The following is an 8,551-nucleotide window of genomic DNA, read 5'->3' as shown; positions in this document are numbered from 1 at the left end:
CATTTTAGAAATAATTGTTCTTAGATGAATTCATTTTTTTTTATTGTTTTTCCTTCCGTTAATTCATTCAAGGGCATCCAACTTAAATAAGATAAGGTGGGAATTTCATCACCCTTGGCAAAAAAATCACCACCCTCCACGTGCGATTCACCCTAACCCTAATTTAAAATTTGGATAGCAAGATCCTTTAGGAAAGCCTCACATTTGGTTCAAAGGTGTGCTGAATTTTAAGAAAGCTTGTAATTATTTTCCATAACCGACAGTTATGGAAAGTAAGGGGGAGCCTCCCACATCCCCACCTCTTACTTAGCTAACCAAAGGAAGTGGTGTAATTCCAAGTGAACCTAAAATGATTCACATTGGTTGAACCACTAGTTTAGGAAACTCTAGGTCAGTCTTAAGTCTGTTGTTGATTTGCTTGCATTTTTTTTAAATATAAAAATTCAATTCTAAATTTAAAATTCAGGAATTTAAATTTCAAAATCTGAATTTGAAATTGAATTTAAATTTCAAAAATATAAATTTCAAATTTCAAAAAAAAGGAAAAAATATATATAATAATAATAATATTGCAATGGTCGGAGTGTGTGGAATGAGAAACTACTTCGAACCTAAGCCACAAATAGATTGAAACCATGTGTCTCAATAGTTGGACAAGATCAATGGGATGTCCTAAAGACTTGACCAAGTTGCATATCAATAACAATTCCCAACCTTGTCATCCTACTCAACATGTTCCATCTGTTCAAGCCTGACCCATCATGTGAGTCAATGCCCTGTGATGGGCCATGTCAATCGATCATTCCAGAGCAAGTACATGCAACTAACAGATTTCTCCAACCCAATGTTACCCCATTTTGCTTATTGGGCCCAAGCCCAAGAAACCACCCTATCAGATGTGCACTCTCAATGGTCTGCAGCCTAGGCTCACTATGAGTATAGTGATTACCCTGGGGCCTAACTGGTTCAATCTTATCAACTGATTCATTTGATGATTGTTTTTTGCAGCTCCAACAACTGATCTTAGCTCAACAACAATTAATCCTAAAATTAGAGAGCCAAGTAATTTAAGTTAGGGATGCTAACCTGCAATGGGAAAATAATTCAATGCTCAGTCAATTGGTTGTAAACCCAAGAGATGAATCCTTAGATCTTCCCCAATACCAAGATCCTACAACCTTTAATACCCTAGAATTAGAAAATGTCGAAGAAACCTTAGCTTTTCAAAGGGAAGAAAAGTGTGAAGACCTGCTAGAGGTCATTCTTTGTAATACCCTTAAACTAGACACATATGAGACTTTTGTTAATTTAGAATCTTCACAGTCGTTGGATAGATCTAGGGAGATTTATCCTGCCAAAGTTGGCACTGATGTATTGCCAAGTTAGTTGGAGTTGATTGTCTCAACTGCTAGGGTGAGACTTGAGGTACATTCAGTGTGGATTTTCTTAAAACCCTGAACTAGACTAAAATTCCAGTATTGCCCTCAACCTTGGAGATGGATGGGCAAAACTGAATTGTTACACTTGACCCTTAGATTCGATTATGATACTGCACTAGGTGCCAGATTGGACTGTCTTTGATATGCCAATTAGTGACATCCTTAGAGGGGATCAAAACCTGGGTATGCTGGAACAGTTCGAGAATTCATCTGAATGGGTGATCATAGTGACAAGATCAGCCTCATTGTTGGACAAAGTGAATGATCGGGAAAATGCACTCTCTGATGGAAACCTAAACTGCTGGTTGTAGATTTCAAATATGTTTGAAATTTAGTTTTGCAAAATATATTTATATATAGATATACTTATATATATTATGGTTTTAAAACATTTGCAAAATGTTTTAATTCCCGGGATCCATGTGAGTAGAGAGTGTAGCACTGTATTTTGCAATCGAAGGAGATGTCCTCTCTTGTCGGGCAATGTTTGATCATTATGGGTTGAGAGGTTAAATGCAAGACCATTGAGGGTTATATTTGATGGGCTAATCTTGCATCTACCTACAATCCTTGAGTCTTCATAAGATGGTTGGACCCAATGACCATTTAGTGTAAATGTTGGGCCCATTAAGAGCTCATAGTGATAGACTCAAGGGATTCACTATATTCAGTAGTGAATTTGGCCAGGCCTTGTGACAGAGTGTAGGCGGAACTCATGTGGCTGATCTGTATATCAATGTTAGGGAGAGCCAAGTTAGCCAGCATTTCGAACTAGGGCCTGAAAGTTTAATGGGCCTAAAGTCCATTTCGAACTAGGATAATTGGCTTAATTAAATATGGGCGAATCTGGGTTTGGATCAGCATATATGAATAGGACAATAACTCTTATCCACTTAAAGCGTATTGATCCAAATCTTTATTTGGATCAATGAACTCCTAATTTGATTAGGAATAGTTGATCTTTATCTATAGATAAGATAAGGGATTATTATCACTTAAAGAGTCTAGATCCAAATAAAGATTTGGATCATGAGACTCTTAATCAGATTAAGAGGTTGTCTCTTTAAGGCTATAAATAGAGTAGGGCGAACATGAAAAAGACACACAACATAGATTTGATCTGGACTACATTGTTCGATCTCGAATTCTTTTTCTCCCTACTCTTGCCGGCCTACATTGTTCGATCTCGAATTCTCAGATTTGATCTTAATATTGTTTATTGCTAGAAGAAACAATTTTTGAAGCTGTATTCACTATCCCATTCGATTCTTGTTGAAGAATCACAAGTTCTTGATGAAGAACTACTTGTTGATCCTGACTCATTCTAAACTGTGTCATATTCAATGGATAGAGGATTTGGTACACTCTTTGGGCGTGAATTGATAGTTATAATTATATAACCCTAGTAAATGCACTAGTTATCAAGTAGTATAAAGATATTGTTCTTTAATTATTTGGACAACTGAATTTTAGATCTAACAATAGAAACTATTAAAAATTAAAGATAAAAAAAGAAAAGAGATAAAAACAAAGACAATCAACGATTGAATTTGCAACGATTTAATTCAAAGTGCCAAGACTATTGGTCCACCTAACATTTCCAATGAATATCAATTTATTAAATTAACTAAGATAATTTATTATTTTCATAAGCTGAAGTTTTTCTTAATTTATTTAATATTCTCTTCCATGATATATCAGACCTACTTCTATCAAGTAACCATTCGATTCCTCGATTAGAGTTCTCGAGATAGAAAATGCATTAAGTTCTATGAAAAATCAGTATCATCAGATGAATCATGTATATATATTCCTATATACCATTTAATTCACACTATGAGTTATTTATTCTATTATATGAATTTCCCTTCCGGTTCATTCATATAAATCAAATCAACTAAGAAGTGGCCAAGTTCCTAATTGCATTATGCATAATAACTCATAGACAATATGAAAATGAAAACAACTTGGTTGAATTAAATAAAAATCAATCCATGGTCGTAGTTAGGCTTTCTATAGCCCCAGTTATAAATAAACTAGTTCATGATAAAGAAAATTAAACAAACAAGGTATAAGAAAGAACTCATGATGCCACCCTTGAAGTTGAGATCGATGAGCTTGTCTTCTCCTTGCCGTTGCCTTCTTTTCCTCCTAGGTTGCTGACTGCTTCCTTGAAAGCTGAAGCTCTCTTGGAGGACTTTTGATTGCTCCAGAGATTGATTAATGCCTGGTGCTAGTCCACCCCCCCCCCCCATTTATATAACTTTAGGAGGAGGGGTTGTTTCCAATTCCTTTTTGGAGTTCTTTCTCAAAAATAGAAAGTTTTAATTCCTAATGATTAGTTTAGATATAATCCTATCCTATCTCTTATCTGGTAATCTTAATCTTCTTTATCTTTCTAGAATTACATAAAAAAATTAAATATGATAGGATACTTTGTAGTTTCCTTATTCTTGTATTCGTATTGGGCTTTTGTTGCGAACTGGGCTTCCCTACGAATTTGCTTAGACTTTGGGCCCGATTTTGACTTTAGTGCAATCCGAATATATCAAAACTTACAACATGAAAGTTGTAGATATTTTCCTTCTCTTTTCAATACATATTGAATTATCTCAATCGGAGTCCGGATGTGAGAGTTATGCCTAGATTACTACACGGCGTCGAAACTGTGCAAAATTGCCCAATTAGCTTTCTTTTTCTCCTGACACCTTCTTTCATGCCCTGAATCGAAATACAAGAATAATGAATCCAATTAAGTATAAAAGACTGAATATTTAGGGATAAAAATATGAAATGTTTTATTCTTATCAAATCCCCCCATATTTAAACCTTGCTTGTCATTGGGCAAGACAAAATTCAAGCAAACACAAAACAAACAACTATCCTTCCAATATTTAAATTCAACTCTCCATCTTTCTTCACAAATATTCTAGGTTAACTATTGCAAACCGTCAAATCAACACAACCAAGTCATACTCGACTCATTCATCAGTCAATCCAATTTTTGCTACTGCAAACCAGGTAGTAAATCAAGGAAAACCTCTATTTTTATTTTTTCTCTTTTTTTTCCCTTTTTTTCTCTTTTTATCGGGAGTGAGTACATTTTATGTTCCGTCTCACTTTTGGATCACTCGGCTAGTATGTGCATTTTATGCTCCATCCTACTATTGAATTATTTGGTTTGTAGGTGCATTTTATGCTCCATCCTACCAATTGTAGCAATGGTAAAACAACTATCCCATTTACTTAAACCTGAATTTAGGACTAGCTTAACTGGAAATGACTTCAAATAAGTTGTGTACTCCTTGATCGTACATCATTACTAGTTTTACAAAAATTTTCTAGAACATTGTTTCAATTGATTTCAAAAGAGTTGAGGTTTTGATTTTTTTTTTTTGAACTGAATTAAAATCCTATACTCTCCCCCCTCCACACTTGGTCTATGTATTGTCTTCAATGTAAGGTAAAAAGAAAAGGTGGAAATAACTTAACTATAAAAACAAGAAGAGAGAAAAAAAAAAGAAAAACAAACTTTGTTATTTTAATCATAAACCGGATCCTCCAGGTCTTGTAGCAACTTTCGATGTTTTCCCCTCTCATCCATCATGGGTGGGCTTAAATCTGGAATAGGGGTTTGCACAATTGATGGGAGGAGTTTTGTGTGAGCTGGAGGTGTTTCAATGGAAGGTCGCAATTGCTTGGTAGAGGTCGGTCCATCTAATGGTAAAAATTTTTATTGTCTTGGTTTGAACTCTTTTTGATCGGCCTCCAAATAGTTCAAAGCCTCTTTAATTTCTTCATCCAAGACCTGCACATTTTTACAAGAATTAAGAATGCAACGTTCTAAAGGATCATCTGATTTAGATGTATCGATTTCAGCTGCCCAAATATCAATGCAATCAATTGCATATATTTCATGTTCAATTGTGTTAGGATATTTCATGGTTTTAAATACATAAAATACTATTTTTTCACCATTGATTCTAAAAAGAAGTAGACATTTTGCACATCAATTAAAGCATTACCAGTAGCAAGAAAAAGTTTCCCTGAAATCAAGGGCATTGTCCTACATTCTTCCATATCCAATACAATGAAGTCAGCAGGTATAATAAAATTGCCTATTTTGACTAAAACATCTTTTGTTATTCCCCTAGGATATTTAATACTTCTCTCCGCTAATTGCAAGGTAATAGTAATAGGTGTTAATTCATGCAATCAAAGTTTTTCAAAAATAGAATGTGGCATTAAATTTATATTAGCACCTAAATCACATAAAGCTTTCTTAAATTCAGTATCTCCTATGGTGCAAGGAATAGAAAAACTCCCTGGGTCCTTGAGCTTTGGGGTTAATTTATTTTGAAGAATTGTTGAACATTCTTCATTAAGTTTCATCATTTTGCATTCCTCCCATTTCCTTTTATTTGGCATCACCTCTTTCAAGAATTTGACATATTTTGGCATTTGAGACAATACATCAAGAAGATGAATGTTAATATGTATTTTTCTAAACACCTCTAAAAATTTTTCAAATTGTTTATCCAATTTAACTTTCAAAACTCTTTTAGGGTAGGGGAGAGGAAGTTTAATGGCATCTAAATTTAGTTTAGGTGTACTCCCCTCTATCACCATTTGTAAATCGGCTACCTCAACTTTTTGATCATCATCATTGATTTCACCAATAGTCTTGCCACTTCTTAAGGAAATGGCATTCACTTGCTCCCTTGGGTTCTTCTCTGTATTACTAGGCAATCATCCTGCTTTTCTTTCTGACAATATGCTCACAATCTGCCCCACTTGAACTTCTAAGTTCTTAATAGATGTTTCTTGATTTAAGAATTTCTTTTTATGATCTTGGAACTTTGCTTCAGTAGTATTAATGAACTTAGAAATCATGTCCTCTAAATTTCCCTTCTTATCTTACGGGGGCGGCTGTTGTTGAAATCCCATGGGTGTTTTTTGTTGGTTGATATTTAATGAAAAATTCAGATGACTCCTCGACCTTGGATTGTATGTATTCGATTAAGGGTTGAAATTTGACCTGCCATCATGAGAAACAAAATTAGCACTTTCATGTGAAACAAAATGATTACCTAAGTTAGAATTTATATGTCCCAATAGGCCACAAAGGTCGCATGGATTATAAGATGACATATTTATGCTGCAACACTAAGATTGTCTATTTTTTTTATTCAAACTAGCAAACTGAGCAGATAAAGCTGAAAAAGAATATATATGATGCACTCTCCTTCGATCAACTCGGTCATTATTCCATTGGTAGCTATTTGATATCATCTCTTACACTAGATCATAGGTTTCTTTTGGAGTTTTTCTCATGATTGTGCCTCTTGCAGCTACATAAAAAATGGAGCGATTAGATGGAGTAATACCATTATAAAAAGTTTGAATTTGAAGCTAAATTGGTATTCCATGGTGAGGACACTTCCTAAGCATCTCTTTAAATCGTTTTCACGCCTCATACAAAGATTCTCAATCTAGTTGAACAAAAGTAGTGATATCATTGATCAATTTTGTTGTTTTAGAGGAGGAAAATACTTACCCAAAAATTTTTGAGTCGAGTCGTTCCAAATAGTGATACTTCCTGCAGGGAGTGAGTTAAGCCAATTCTTAGCTCTATCACGTAATGAGAATGAAAAAAGCCTAAGAAGATTAAACCCAATTCTTAGCTCTATCACATAAACCAAATCAACTAAGAGGTGGCCAAGCTCCTAATTGCATTACGCATAATAACTCATAGACAATATGAAAATAAAAACAGTTTGGTTGAATTAAATAAAAATTAATCCATGGTCGTAGTTAGGCTTTCCATAGCCCCAGCTATAAATAAACTAGTTCATGATAAAGAAGATTAAACAAACAATGTATAAGAAAGAACTCATGATGTCGCCCTTAAAGTTGAGATCAATGAGCTTGTCTTCTCTTTGTCGTTACCTTCTTCTCCTCCTAAGTTGCTGACTGCTTCCTTGAAAGCTAAAGCTCTCTTGGAGAACTTTTGATTGCTCCAGAGATTGATTGATGCCTGGTGCTAGTTCGCCCACCCTCCCCCCCTCCTTTATATAGCTTTAAGAGGAGGGGTTGTTTCCAATTCCTTTTTGGAGTTCTTTCTAAAAAATAGAAAGTCCTCATTCCTAATGATTGGTTTATATATAATCCTATCCTATCTCTTATTTGGTAATCTCAATATCCTTTATCTTTCTAGAATTATTTTAGAAAATTAAATCTGATAGGATACTTTGCAGTTTCCTTATTCTTGTATTTGTATTGGGCTTCTGCTGTGAACTGGGCTTCCCTACAAATTTGCTCAGACTTTGGGCCCGATTTTGACTTTGATGCAGTTCGAATCTATCAAAACTCAAAACATGAAAATTGTAGAGTTTTTCCTATCTTTCCAATGCATCGTGAATCATCTCAATCAGAGTCCGAATGGGAGAGTTATGCCCAGATTACTACGCGATGCCGAAATTGTGCAAAATTATCCGATTAGCCTTGTTTTTCTCCTAACGCCTTCTTTCATGCCCTGGATCGAAATACAAGAATAATGAGTCTAATTAAGTACTAATTAAGTATAAAATACTGAATATTTAGGGATAAAAATATGACAATTTTTATTCTTATCATGAACACCTACATTGGGAAGAGTTTTTTTGTGTGGATTCCATATCAGGTATCTCTCCCTAATCTTGGTTTTAGATTTGGTCCGGTTTAGTTACAAGATCGAACCTTGAAAATGTAGTTTTCTAAACTGAGAATAGGATTCCCGGATTGGGGTAAAGAAATTTTTGAAATTTCGCCCAACCTTCCTATAGGGTTTGGCCATCCATATGATGGATCTCCCATCCTTTTAGTGGTATCAGAGCCAAGTTCAAGTCTTGAACCAAATTAGATCAGACCCGGATCTGTGCAGATGGGCAGAAGGCGTTCTACCCGATTTGCGCAGTTAGCGTTTTTTCTAGGAATTGGTTCTTAGATTATGGGCAGATGATCTATAAAATAAATCTTTATTATTCTATTAGATTTATAAAATTGTTGCCAAGATTGGTGCACCCTGCTATTTCTTTTCTATTCAATTTGGTTTGTAAATAATTTTTTTTAGA

At 34.7% G+C, this 8,551-nt stretch overlaps 1 non-coding gene across 1 annotated transcript; it reads left to right on the top strand.

Moving 5' to 3' along the window:
* Nucleotides 1-6,861: 6,861 nt before the first annotated feature.
* LOC148874212 (small nucleolar RNA R71) lies at nt 6,862-6,968 on the top strand. The gene has a single exon (XR_016106196.1). It is a non-coding gene; the product is annotated as a small nucleolar RNA R71 (small nucleolar RNA).
* The last annotated feature ends 1,583 nt before the right edge of the window (nt 6,969-8,551 follow it).

This window comes from Nelumbo lutea, chromosome 1 (genome assembly GCF_056320005.1).
Source record: "Nelumbo lutea isolate HS-2025 chromosome 1, American lotus-T2T, whole genome shotgun sequence".
Taxonomy (NCBI): Eukaryota; Viridiplantae; Streptophyta; class Magnoliopsida; order Proteales; family Nelumbonaceae; genus Nelumbo; species Nelumbo lutea.
The sequence above is the reverse complement of the archived record's forward strand: the minus strand, read 5'-3'. Positions and strand labels throughout refer to the sequence as shown.